We start from the raw sequence: 14700 nt of genomic DNA, 5'->3' as shown, positions 1-14700 counted from the left end.
GGAATTAGATTTCAGATTTTGGGTATTTGTTTTTTGTTGTTGGGCTCTACAGGGGGTTCACCGGATGGGGCAAACTTTTTTGTGATAGTTTTGTGTTAGGAAAAAGAGACACACAGGACTTTTTTGGTCTTCAGCTTTTTGTTTACTGTTATATTATCTAAAGTTTTGCATGCTGTCTAAACTAGACTCAGCATGCAGGAAAAATCTACTTTTGCTGAGTCATCTCACTGGAGTGTGGATTACCATCAGCCGTGACCTGAGGTCCTGGAAGGATCTTAGCACCCCTGCACTAAGAAATCACTTTTTTGCCTAATATTATATGGAAAACGAAAATAACTGGTGCTTTCCTGCCTAATACAATTTCAGAGTCTAACCATTATGTTTATTAAAAAAAGCATTAATAAGCTTCTATCCTACTTATATTTCAACAAAAGGAGCACACACAAGTGAGGTACTATATGAATGTTCAAAAGAGTAGGCAAAATACTGATAATTTTATTAAGAGATTAGCAGAAGGTAATCTACTCCTTTCGAGTTTTATCTTAGTTGTTTATTTATTGCTTCCAGTAAAAAATCTTATTAATTATTTTGCTACAACTGAAGATTTTTATGCAAATAAGTGCTTAACTATTTCCACATGTTTCCCCAAGACAAATTATGCAATGCCTTTGAATAAAATGCAGACAACTTGATTTTGCTGTGTTCACAAGAGAGACAACATTATTTACATATTTTGTTATGAAGGAAAAGTTATCATTTCAATTTTCATTTAAACATATTAGATCCTCGCTGTTAATCTTATCAGTTGTGCAGTTTTATCATCACCACTACACTTAACCCTGTACACTGGTTTTCCACCTGCTGCTGCTAACAGTCACTCAAGTTGTTTTTTAAATTTGGTTATTAATGCACATGCTGTGTTTCTGTTCTGCTGTAAAGTGTCATAGGACTCTCCCCTTAGCTGGTCTGAGGCACATTATTATTATATTTATATATATAATACATATAATCTGTATATAATAATATACAGATATAATCTGTATATAATAATATACAGATATATATTATCTGTAACACTATCCGAAAAGCAATTCAGAAGCATTTAATAAGATGTGTTTGAATAAGAGTCTCTTCAATTCTTAAGCATCTCGTTCTTAAACAGCATCAAAATTGGAGAAAAGAATATCTGTATTTTTTGTTGAATAAAGATTTATGAACTGACTATAATGCTTTCATTCTGTCTGTGCACTGATGATTACATGGATAGAACAGTTTAGTCGTGGTAATTGTCAGGCAGTGGAGGATGAGAGCAAGGGGCAGATTAAAATGTAGGCAAAAAAGAATTATCCATAACTAGCTGAAAAACTTTAAATTCACTTATCTAGTTTTTCTAGTTAAATGCTAGCAGAAATAAAGAGGACATAGTAAATATACACCTACATTAATGCAAATATTCTAAACTGAGATGCCTTTTCTAAGTTGTTACTAAATGCTAATTTTTGAAAGGAAGAGTAAACATACTTTTCAGAGGTCATTACAGCAGAAAAAGAAAAAAATCAAGGCAAAGGCTTCTCACTGAATTGGTCACCAAAGTAAAAAGCACATGGAACAAAATACATGGGTTCTAAACATTTGCTGCCAACAGCACTGAAATCAAACAAAATCCCTTAAATATGAAATATTTCACATAAGTTGGCTCTGCCATGGAAACCAGACAACTAGAAACATTACATTATTCCAAATAACCATCTCTTGATAAGAAAATGCAGTTGCTTTTTGGAAGTATTATTTTACTCTTCTTCCATTGGTCTCTTTCCCCAGGCAGCCAGTGACAAGAGGAAATGGCTTCAAACTGCACCAAGGGAAGGTTCAGGTTGGACATTAGAAAGGATTTTTTTACTTAAAAGGTGGTTAAGCATTGGAACGGGTTCCACAGGGATATGGTGGTCACCATCCCTGGAAGTGTTCATGAAACAACTGCATGTGGTGCTTCATGTCCTTAGCTGATATGGTGGTGTTTGGTCGAAGGTTGGACTCAATGATCCTGGAGGTCTTTTCCAATCTTAATGATTCTATGATTCTCTTCTATTATATAATTATTAAGCACAAGTAACACTGATTTTATCTGCATGTTTATAAGGCTCTCTTTGACAGCCTACACCTACAGACAAGGAAGGGCAAATAATATATTTATGAAAAGATTACAAAACTCACTTTTTAAAGTATTTTAAATTTTTAAAATTCTTTCTTAGATCCTTCTTGCATTCTTCTCTAGTCAAAATGATACATATTTGGCACACACAATGCAAAGAATCAGCAATAAGCATAAGGGATTGGGAAAATAATTTAACTTTACAAAGGATACCACAGTTTGCAGAGGTGGAGTTAAAAACTACAAACAAAGACTGCAGTTTAAAGAAAAAAAAATTTGTCTTGTAAGTTGAATTCGATAAGTAATTTATTAACTTACTTCAGGTTTCTAGAGTGATATTCTATAATGATCTATTCTAGAATGATATCTCATTTTATAATTGCTAAACATATAAATTTACATTATTCTGAAAAGCCAGTTCAGGCATCATTATTTTAATACGATAATTTTTTAAGTTACCTTCAAAAATTATCATATTAATATATTTCAACATATAATTTTTGAAGCTACCATTTCAAAAAGTACAGGTAGAACTGTTACTTTAAAGTTTTTTCAAAGTCAGGGAGATATGAGGAGAGGCTTCATTTATCAAGAGCAGCCAATGAAACCATCTCCTCCTCTCCTTCTTAAAATTTCTGCTTAAATGCTCTGGACAGGAACTTGCTGCTCAGCAGAAAATATTCAGAAGGTATAAACTACTGAACAACTTTCATCCTTCCTTTGCAACAGTAAAACTTCAGCATGTGAAAACACAGAAAATATGATCAGAATTTCATTGACTCACCACTGCTCCAAATCCTTAGGTCTTAGTCAACCACTTCAGACACCTGGCAATACCTACAGAAAAAAAATTATATAAAACATAAGAAACATACAAAGACAAAAACATCAAAACAATATTCATGATTAGTATTGGCGGCTGGAATGGGAAAAACTGTTCTTGTAAGAGATTATGTGCACATGAGTAATGTTTCACTACAAGGCCACTTTTGCTTGGCTAGAAACGCAGCTACTCTAGACATCACTCCAGACACGAAGGCACCAAGAAAAAGCACAAACCCTCGACTTCAGGAGGGTAGACTTCAGACTCTTCAGGGATCAGTCTGAAGAAGTATCCATGGGACAAAGCCCTGGCTGGGAACAAGACCAAGAAAACTCACTAATATCCAAGAATCACCTCCTCCAAGCTCAGGGACCATGCGTCCCAACAAGAAGGAAGTCAGGCAGAAATGCCAGGCCTGCATGGATGAACAAGGAGCTTGCAGACAGACATAAACCAAAGGGCAGAAGCAAGGACAGGTAGCCTGGGAGGAATGTAGAGAGAATGTCTGAGAAGCCAGGGATAAGGCTAGGAAAGCTAAAGCCCTGATAGAATTAAACCTCTCCAGAGACATGAAGGACAACAAGAAAAGCTTCTTCAACAGGTATGTTTGTGATAAAAGCAAGATGGGAAAATGTGGTCCCTCTCTGCAAGGAAACAGGAGATGTGGTTACCCAAGACGTGAAGAAAGCTGAGGTACCCTGTAATTTTTTTGCCTCAGTTTTCACTGGCAAGTGCTCCAGCTATGCTGCTTGAATTGCAGAAGGCTAAGAAAGACAAGGAACTACTGGAAAGGGTGCAGTGAAGGACTACAAAGATTATCATAGGATCATAGAATATCGTGAGTTGGATGGAACCCACAAGTAGTGTCCAGCTCCTGGCTCTGTGCAGGATAATCCCCCAAATCACTCCACATGACTGAGAGAACTGTTCAAACACTTCCTGAACTCTGTCAGGCTTGGTGCTGTGACCACGTCTCTGGGGAGCTTGTTCCAGTGTCCAGCCACCCTCAGAGTGAAGAACTTTTTTCTGATATTCAGGAAATACAGCTTCATGCTGGTTTCCCATGTCATACCACTGCTCAGCAAAGATAACAACACTTATCCATTTCAGCTTGTGAGGAAGTTGTAGACTGCAGGGTTATGGTTAGGGGACTGGAGTATTTTTCTTCTGAGGAAAGGCTGAGAGAGAAACCACACACTGTAGGACAAGATCAGGTTTGCAACCATCCTCAGGAACTGAAGGTGCACGTGTCCATGGAACCTAATGGTGCAGAAGTCCACGGGACCTGATGAGATACATTCTGAGTAAACAGGACACTATCCACCGCATTTGAGAAGTTGTGGCAGTCTGGTGAAGTTCCCATTGACTGAAAAAAGGGAATTGTAACCTCCAATTAAAAAAAAAGGGGGTAGAAGAATAAGACTACAGGCCAGTCATTCTCACCTCTGTGCCCACCAAGACAATGGAGAAGATCTTCCTGGAAACTATGCTAAGGCACATGGAAAATAAGGAGGTGACTGGTGACAGCCAGGCTTCACAAACGGCAAATCATGCCTGATGAATCTGGCCTTCTATGATGGGATTACACTGTTGTAGATGAGGAAAGAACCACTCATTTCATATACTTGGACTTGTGAAAAACATCTGACATGGTCCTTGTCTCTAGACTGGAAAGACATGTATTTGACAGATGGACCACACAGTGGATTAAGAATAGGCCGGATGGTTGCAGTCAAAGAGTTTCAGTCAAAACTCAGGTCCAAGTGGAAACCAGGGCTGGTGTTCCTCAGATGTTGGTTTTGGAACCACTAAAGCCTAACATCTTTGTCAGGGACATGGACAGTGCAACTGAGCACACCCTCAGCAAGCTTGGTGATGTCACCGGGCTGTACGTGGTCAAGACACTAGAGGGAAGGAATGACATCCAGACAGAACATGACAGGCTTGAGAGGGGGGCCTGTGCAAACCTCATCAAGCTCAAGAATGATGCATCCTAATAAGCAAGAAATTGGGCAAATGGGGCTAGGGACCTGCACAAATAAACAAGGAACTCCTGTCATTAATCAAGAATAAGCAGGAAATACACAGGAGATGGAAGCAGGATCTGGCCATTTGTAATGAATATAAAGGGAGGCTGTTAAAACTAAGTAGAAATGACACAAGGAAAGCCAAGGCCTACCTAGAATTAAATCTGGCCATTGATGTCAAAGACAAACAAGAGGGACTTCTTCAAATATATCAATAACAAAGAAAAATTAGAATTTTGTGGTCCTGTTGCTAAATGGAGGGAGGGACCTTAGTAACAGAGAATGAAGAGAAGCCAGAAGATGACATTTCACTAAATGTCTTCTTTGCTTCATTCTTCACTGACAAGACCAGCCCTCAGGGTTCTCTGACCCAGGAGACATGGGTAAGGCAATTCTGGAGTGAAGACTTTCCCTTGGTCCAGGAAGATAGGGGTAGAGACCACATAGGTAAACTTGACATCCACAAGTCCGTATGTCCTGATGGGATTCATCTACAAGTGCTGCAGACATGACTGCAAGGCTGCTCACAATGGAAGAAAGTGAATGTCAACCTAGTGTTCAACAAGGGAAAGAAGGAGGACCCTGGAAACTACCAGCCTGTCAGCCTCACCTTGATCCCCGGAAAGGTGATGGGAGCATCTCATTCAGAAAGGCTATCCACATGGGTGATCAGGAATAGTCAGCAAGGATTCACTCAATTAAATCCTCCTTGACCAACCTGATTGCCATCTTTAATGAAACCAGCACCTGGAGGGATGAAGGGAGAACAATGGATATTGTCTACTTTGACTTCAGTAGATTTCCTTACACAAACTCAGGGATGTGGGCTGGATGAGTGGACCGTGAGGTGGAGCAAGGACTGGCTGAACAACAGATCCCAGAAGGTTACAACCAGTGTCACAATCAGTGGGTCGAGTTGGAGGCCTGTCCCTAGTAGTGTCCCTCCAGGTTCAATGCTGTACTGTTTAACTTCATCCGTGAGTTGGATGAAGGGGAAGATGCCTGATCAGCAAATTCACTGATGATACCAATCTGGGCAGTGTCCAATACCTCTGAGTGCTGGACAGGCTGAGGCAGCTGGGCTTGCTCAGCCTCGAGAAGAGACAAGTGAGAGGGGACCTCATGAATATCTATCAGGATCTGAAGAGAGGTATCCAGACAATGGACCTGGCTGTTCTCAGAGGCGCTGAGTAGTAGAACAAGAGGCAATGGCCAGACACTGATGCACAGGAAATTCCAACTGAACATGAGGAAGAACTTTTTTACTCTGTGGCTGACTGAGCACTGGAACAGATTGCCCAGAGAGGCTGTGGAGTCTCCCTCATTGGACATAATTTAAGAACTGCCTGGACACAATCCTGTGCCATGTCCTCCAGGACATTCCTGCTTGTGCAGGGAGATTGGAACACAGGATCCACTGTGGTTGGCCCCTTCCAACAAAATCCATTTCATCATTCTGTGACCTTCTAGCAGACTTCCAGTACCTGAAGAGGGTCTAAAAGAAAGTGAGAGAGTGCCTTTTTACCATGTAGTGATAGAACAGGGGGAGAGGCTTTAGACTGAAAGAGGACAGGCTTAGATTAGATGTAAGAAAGAAATTCACTGAGGGATTGACACAGGCTGCCTGGAGAAGTTGTGGATGCCTCAATCCTGAAATTTCCAAAGCCACATTAGATAGGGCTTTGAGAAACCTGGCCCAGTAGAGGATGTCCCTGCCCACAACAGGGGGCTGGAAGCAGAAAACCTTTGAGATCCCTTCCAACCCAAACTACCATCCTGTGAACTTATGATTCTATGAAGCAGTGACACATAAACTAAACACATAAAAAAATCACATATTTTTCTGTTCCTCTATTCTACTAATGAAGTATACCTATCAAAATCTGAAAATACATTTAGGATTATTTGTATATTCTGTGGCAATTTATAATAACACTTTAAAATCAAGTATGACTTAGGAAGAACTCCAAAAGATCCTAAACCACTGCAATAAAAACCTGACCAACATAGCCTGGTCATTCCAAAAATGTACCTATAAACTTCTGCCATCCTATTTCATGGAATTAAGTAAGGACAAACACAAATTCTTGTACCTGAGATGGACAAATCCCTTGGAGACATTGGGCACTGGCCACGCAGGGCACACTTCCTGAAACAGAGCTGGGGTCCAGGCAGAAAGTGGTCTAAACACAAGCCAACAGTTTGCCTTGGCGACAAGGAAGGCCAAAACCATCCTGGATATGTCTACAGGCTAAGATTCCACTAATAAGCTATTATTCACCTTCAGCCAACACTTTCAGGAATATACATCTTGAACAGTTTTGAATCCCCACTAACAAAAGGCAATAAATTAAGGTGACAAAAGTAAGATTAGGTTGATTCAGCAATATTGAAATACAGAATTTCCCATGGTAATAGCAAATCCTGCACTATTTTACATTCATCAGGACAATATATATGAAGAACCTCCCCTTACATAAACAAACAAAGTGAGTCAGAAAGTCAGTTCACTCTTACAAAGGGAGATAATCTGGCCCTGGTGAAGATGGTTTAACAATAGAAAAGCTGGTGCAGAACTTCCAACAAAGTGTGCTTCTGAGGACAAAGGAAAGTGTACTAGAAGCTCTGCAAAGTCAAACATAGCTTAAAATGGCCTCTGAATTCCTGGCACATAGAATATTCCTACGGGAAAAAAAAGAAATAGCATCAAAAAACACCAACTGACTGGACCAAGCAGCTGTGATTTCTTCAGCTTTTCTATCTCAAAAACAGTTAGCACAGCAATGAAAACATAGCAGCATTAGCAGAGGCAGAGACTATTTTCAGGAACAAAAAGTGCCAAATTGTTTTACTTAAACTCAAGTACCAAAAAACACAGGATCAATTTTAAGTACACGTAAACACACCTAATTGTCTGAATAATCCATCAGGCGCTGCTTATAAGGAAAAAATCCTTGCTTGGAGTCTGAGCTCCCTAAAAAATAGTACAGTCAGGGTAAGACAGGATCAGCCCACAGAGGAAGCTGTAGAAAAGCCTCTCTTTCACAGAGCCATTCATCTGCCAACGGCACAGCAGTGTTCTTTCTCACATGCACACAAAAACTCAAAAAATACTAAAACTTTGAAAAAAAAGGAAAGTAAGTATAATATCTTAAGAGTCTCCTTTTTGTCACCACTTTTGTGACAAAGCAAACAAGAAGAAATTCCACACACCTTCCACTACCCCATCACCACACAGACTCTTCCCTTATGCTGCAAAAGGCCTAATCCTCCCAAACAAATCAAAATGAGAAAAACACATGTATGCTTTCATTCTTTCTCTCAGGAGGTCTTACAGATTTTGCAATAGCTCAGACAGATTTCTAGAACAGCTGGCAAAACCACATAAAATCTGTTTCTTCCTTTCTACTCATCTAGATGTAAGTTTGATTGCATTATCTCCACCCCTCCAAAAAAGGTGGAAACACCACATTCTTAACTTTTAGCTCCTTTCTCATTTGCAACAGATAAATGTCTTAGTGTAACTAAGAGAGAAACAGTCTCTGTAACAAGCTGAGCCATTGATTTAAAGTTCTCTTATTTATAGCCAACAGGAGAATCAAATAGACTGGATACTGCTAAGAGAACACAATGGGTTTGATAACATTCCCATGTCACATACCCTGTCTTTGTACACAGTAGGAAGTGGGTATACTTAGACTACCCAGCACAAATACAATAAAAAAAGAATACAGATATATCTGCTGTATCTTAAAACATCCTTTTCAAGTAGCTTTTTCTTCAGATATACTACTGTGTGATACTTCCATGTATTATATAATGGCAAGTACTGAAATCAAAGAAATATTTGCTTACTTCAAGAAGGTTTGTATGACCAATTATGTCACTATGAATAGAAATAATGCATTCAATGGGTTCTTTGTCTTTTGCTATCAATGCAGAACAACATAAAATGAAATTAAAAAAAAAACAAGTAGCATTTCATAGGCGTCAATAAGGCTACCTTCAGAAATAACAGCAAAACAAGAAGGACAAAGTATGCTCTTTAGGGATACTCTGATAGTAGGTTAAAAAAAACCCCTCAAGTAATAGTGCCCTCTAAATTAATGAGAATGCTAAACACCACAGGAGGATAAAAGCTAAAGATATATAATAGATTTTTTAACATTTCTTCTCAGGCTCATTATTTTCTCTTTCACACAAACATACAAAAGAAAAAAAATCCAGTTTTCCTTTTTCTATAATCTTCCTAATTTGTTCAATCTAGATCATGCTATGTATCTATCTGTATGTAATTTAAAGCAAATTTAAATGAGTCATAGAGAGCAGTCTAATTTACAAGCTGTTTCAAAGAGAACAGAAGAAAAAATCCTATTTCATACTACAAAAATATTTTCCCCTAATGCACCTGTCTTGAAGTTTACACTTAATAAAAGCCAGATGTACTTATAATACACTGATCCCTGTTCTTAATGCCAGTTTTCCCAGTGCACCACCTTTACCAAGAAAGCAGCATAGCATAATTTTATACATCATTAAAATGTTTAAACCAAATAATACATTTTTTATAATCCTAGCAATTCTCACAATACCAAGCAGAATAAATACAGAAGCATTAAGAGACCTGCACTGCAGATGAAAGATCCCTCTTAGCCTTTTACCTAATACAATAACACTGAGTGGTAAATGAATCAAATCACATTTCTTAAACAAGCCAGTCATTACCAACCAAAGCAAAAATATGCAAATTCGGCTTTAGTAAAGTTATTATGTAAAATTTGTTTTGGTTTCTAAAGTTTGTTTCAGCTAAGCATAAATCTTTATTTGAAATTTGTAATATAGAACATCAGCCATGAGCTTGATCCCACATTCACTGAAGTCAGTGGGAGTTCTCATCTTTAGCATTATCCATGAGGATAAAAGGACATAAACTGTTTATTTTAAAGGCAGTGTAAAAGCACTTAACAAGTCCACTTTACAACATGCTTCTTGAGTCACATCTCTGAATCACAGGGACTACAAAGCAAAATGGCAAGTCCCCCTTCCACAGCTGCCCCATGAGTTACACCACAGCCAGCGCTTCGATCTTCCTCGGTATAACCCTCTACCCACTCGAGGCAACCTAAGCTTTGCAGCACTAGCTCTACTAAGTACATCTACAGTCACTAAAACTGTTCTTTGGCTCCGTTTTGGTCACAGAGCTGCTCTAGGTGGCCACCACAGAGAAGAACCAGACAAGAAGTGATTCAGAAAGCAGCTTCACCCTGAGGCCAGCACTGCCTGTTGCCTGCATGCAAACGATGAGAGGAACAGGTCCCATGGGCAGCCCAGCGACCATCAGTCACAGGCAGGCTCCAGGCCAACACCACAGCAGCGGGGGCTGGAACAGGAACACTGGCAACACAGCTCTAACACGGACCGAGGGCACCAGGCTGGGCTGAAACACACTTCTGGGTCCCCAGGCAAGAGCACAGGCAGGCCCCAGGGGAGGCTGAGTCACAAGAGTGCCCTGGAGCCCTGACATGCGGTTGCTAATCAAATGCTCTAACCAGTGGCATGCTCCTTAGCAGTGAGCTAAAATCACTTGGCAAGCTCAAGCCATTCTTCCTAAATGTCAGCTGGCTTAATAAGTAACAACTTTTGAGGAGTATTTATTAGCATTTGAATTACTGCTCCCAGATTACCACACACTGGCCTGCAAAATCCTAAATTTACAAACAAAGCTGTCGTCTGGCAGAAGTGAAAGAGAATGTCACCAAGGGAGACAAGTTAGTTATCTTTTCCTGAAGGTCTAGAGGTGGCAACTGCAGAGTTTCATTACCTCATAAGCAATTAACAAATTCTTTTATTTATTCTGTACCACACATGCTCTTTAAAGCAACAGCTGCACGGTTTTCGTTGGTTTTCAACATCACACCTCCTGCTCCAGCCAAATACAGTCAGAGTATCATCACAGTGATGTGACTATTACAAATCAATGAAACAATTATTAGATGGGCCAAATTGCCTGATAACATTCCTGCATTTTCCAGTAAAGCTGCATTATGACTGAATTAGGAACCCATTTATTTTGTGGTTTCATCCTAAAAAAAAAAAAAAAAAGGCTTAAGGCACCATCCTTCTCTCCCTCCAAATAAAAACAGACCTGCTTTAACACTTGAGCTTTCCTTACATTTGGGACACAATATCTAACAAAGCAACCAAACACAGAATTAGGGCCCAACTTACTGAGACACAAGCTGTTAAGAGTTCTCAAAAGACAAATTCAAACTTCTCAATGGTGTCAGGAAAACAAAATTGTTTATGCATATGTTCTACATCGAACTAACTTCCATGCCTTCTTTGCGGTTTTCATCTACATTGAAGGAACAAAAATATATACACAAACAGTAGTTTATCAAACCAAAGCACCCAGAGGTATAACCTGTGACCTTCTTCTATTGAAAAACTGCTTTTTAAACCTGAAAGACTTCAGTGATTCATGCAATGATTTTGTTAAGTGACAAAATCTTGATCTTAGGCCATTCATAGTTTATCTGGTCATTATCCACCTAACACACCTATCATGCACTCAAGACCTTAATTCAAAGCTAAAAATATTACACATTAATCACACATTAAACTGTAGTCACATCTGCTACAGCAGATGTCCCAGAACCCTTCTTCAGTCTTGTAAAAAAACAAAACCCAAAATCCAAAACCCAAACCAAGTGTAAGTAAAACTAAATGAAGATGAGACTCTGAACAACATTACACATGCCTTTGTTGAGCATTTCAGTAAAACCATATTATAGAAATGAAAATCCTTACTCAAGGACTATCTGCCCAGTTTTCCAGCTCTGGAGGACACTCTGCATTTTCTGCAGACCTCTGAAAGCCCTGAGCCATTTCCATCCAGCATACTTTGCCACCTGGACCTTACAAACCCACTCCTCTGATGCTAACCCGAAAAGAGGAAATAAGCAAGCCACTGCCTGCTAAGTGTTAAAGGGCATATTTAATCTGCAATGGAAGAATTAACTAGCCCTGGGGATGGTGGGAATTGAAGAGCAACTAAAAAATACATTAACTGTGGTTTTGTATACCACAGTGATTTTTTTTTATGCCTTTTCAATTTTTTTCATCTTAAGCCTTTTCTGAAGCAAATTTACTTAAAACACTACTAGAGAAACAATATTTTTAGAAATGTTCTGGCAATACAAACAGAAAATCTAGGTTTAGTTTTTGCTGTAGTCAGTAACATCCGCTTCAAAGACTGTCACAGTATGCATTTTGTAAGAACTTATAAATATTATTCAAACTCCCTTAAATAATTTAAAAATTATTATTTAAGATCCATTTCTGAGTAAATCAGAGATATAAGCTCTTGACCATCTGAAAGAGCAAGATTTTGACAGCCGGAAAAAGAGCAGAGATAAGAGAACTCTCTAGTTCTATGTCAGAGGCTGATGATATGATGAAACAAATTCACAAAATTAACAAAATTAACGAATTAACAAAACATAATATGGGGAACAGTACAAGCATAATAAGTGAACAAACTTCCTTGCTAAAGGCCCGCTCATGCAAAGATCTTTTTTTGAGGTCTATTATCATACCTCCCACACACCTCTCAGCAAAAACATACTAAAGAGCCTGAAGCTGTCTCAAATCCCTCTGTCAAAACCAAGACATGCAATCTAAACCCATTTAAAATATTCTCAAAATATTACTCATCAAAAATCCTGTTTCTCATTTGAGTTTTACTAGCACCATGTAGACCTTTTATCTGTATCCCAGGCTTTTGACTATTTAAGGCAGAAGACAACTACTTTTCTACTTTTTATTAAGTCTTGATAATGTACACAATGTCTACATCGACAACATCCACTAAGTCATGTTTAAAGAACATGAAATACTTAGCCACATATTTCACTCTAGACTGAGGCTAAAAAACAAGATATGGGGGTATAAAGATGTTTATTTTGAATGTTATTATATCTTTTTTTTCTTCTGCAAAGCATATAAACAAAACAATATCAATGATAGAAAGTTATTTTGAAAGAAAACATGAAAATTTAAGGTCAAGCAGACCTCCCCAAAAACAAAGAAAAGCAAGAAATTGGTCAGTTCACAAAGAACAAGCAAAACAGCCCTAGGAAATCCATATGAAAGATTTGTTTAAAGAATATATAAACTCTGGTCTAAGCTTCATAGATCTCTCCAAAAGTCAAGCTAAGAGATAACATGGCTCTGGAACACAACAAACATTTCTGAAAGTTCATTCTGTTCTCTCCACCTCTCAAAACACTCTATTTTGCTATCTTAGTAGGAATTAACATTTTAATTGGCTTTGGCCATTTGCTCACTACCAGAATAAACATAATGATGAACCTGATGGTGAAGAGTTAAGGAACAGCTAACGACGCAGTTAGGTGGAGAACTCTGTGGGAGGCAGTAAAATGCATCATTACTAATCTCCTCAAGCCCTATTTAAAGCTTTGGGGGCAACTCTTTTGTTTTCAAGCCAAAAACCATACACAGCTGAGTTCATAGCCTTTTTAACCTTTCAATATAATACAAGGCTAAACATCTAAGGGAGTTTGAAAACTTTCAAGGATCTACCATTAACCCTGAAATGTGACATAATCTTGTCTGCTTAATCAAGTTCATCAGTTTTAAGAAGCGATAAATTTATTAGATTCTCTCTTCACACTCCCACTCCCTTTTATTTTGAAGTGTCAGTAAGGCAAATTATTTCCAGGCTACACTGGATCAAGTAACTGAAAATAATCACATGTATGTAAACTACACATTTTAATAACAGATTCAATTTGGCAGCAGCAGAAAATGCAGATTCCTATGAGGAGGTACTATTTTTCTAGACCTATACTTACTTCAAAGAGGGCAATCACACAAGGAACAAATATCAACAGTTCTTTTTCTATGAGTTTTCTTATCAAGTAGGGAAAAAAGTATTTAAAAGAAGAAGAATCCAACAATTCCTTAGGTCTGAGTGACCTTCTAATGCACTGATTCGTAATAAGAACTCTGTAAAGTTGAAGCCCTAAGCTTCAGAATCCCCAAACAGAGATCCTTCCTCCCCCAAAACTAGCCTTCTGAAGTATTTATATGAGCTGCGATTTTAAGTGATTTTTCCAATGAATGCTAAGGTTTAGAACACAACATGAGGAGGTTTTCTGACATAATTGCTTTCTTATGGTTTTCCAGCAATTGAACATGGACTTTAAATCTCTTACAGGCAAAGCTGATTGGTTTAAGTTATTGTTTTTGAGAGCACACAAATGATATGCAACTACTCCTCAGTATTCTTTACAGCATCAAAAGAGTTCTCAAATAAATGAACATTTAACATACATATACAATCTCTCTTCCAAATTCATCCACACAGTATAGGCCAGCTCCATTCAGATGGTCCCCTAAGGTTTTGGCTCTCTAGAAAGAGTTAAATATCTGAAACACACCCTTGTCATGTTCATATATTAGTACTGTTTGAAAAAGGGCTGTTCAGAGGATGAACACTGAGAACAATGCAAAATTCTCCACTCCATGCTCAACTAACAAAGCACCCAATCAGTTCCCACTGAGTTCCAGTTCATTTTGTGCCCAGATGTAAGTGATTAACAGTACATTGTTTGAAACTTAATTCCACATCTGTTCTTCTGTGGGACTTGGAAAACAGATGAAGTTTTCTGACA

At 38.5% G+C, this 14700-nt stretch overlaps 1 protein-coding gene across 4 annotated transcripts in view; it reads right to left on the bottom strand.

Annotated features, from left to right (window-relative positions):
• Positions 1 to 14700, bottom strand: part of LHFPL2 (LHFPL tetraspan subfamily member 2) — a 119589-nt gene that overhangs the window by 56011 nt on the left and 48878 nt on the right. For all 4 annotated transcript variants that reach the window (XM_063180491.1, XM_063180495.1, XM_063180490.1 and 1 more), the window contains exon 2: positions 2937 to 2989. The gene's annotated coding sequence lies outside the window, so the exon portion shown is untranslated. The remainder of the gene's footprint in view (positions 1 to 2936; positions 2990 to 14700) is intronic.

This window comes from Melospiza melodia, chromosome Z (genome assembly GCF_035770615.1).
Source record: "Melospiza melodia melodia isolate bMelMel2 chromosome Z, bMelMel2.pri, whole genome shotgun sequence".
Taxonomy (NCBI): domain Eukaryota; kingdom Metazoa; phylum Chordata; class Aves; order Passeriformes; family Passerellidae; genus Melospiza; species Melospiza melodia.
The sequence above is the reverse complement of the archived record's forward strand: the minus strand, read 5'-3'. Positions and strand labels throughout refer to the sequence as shown.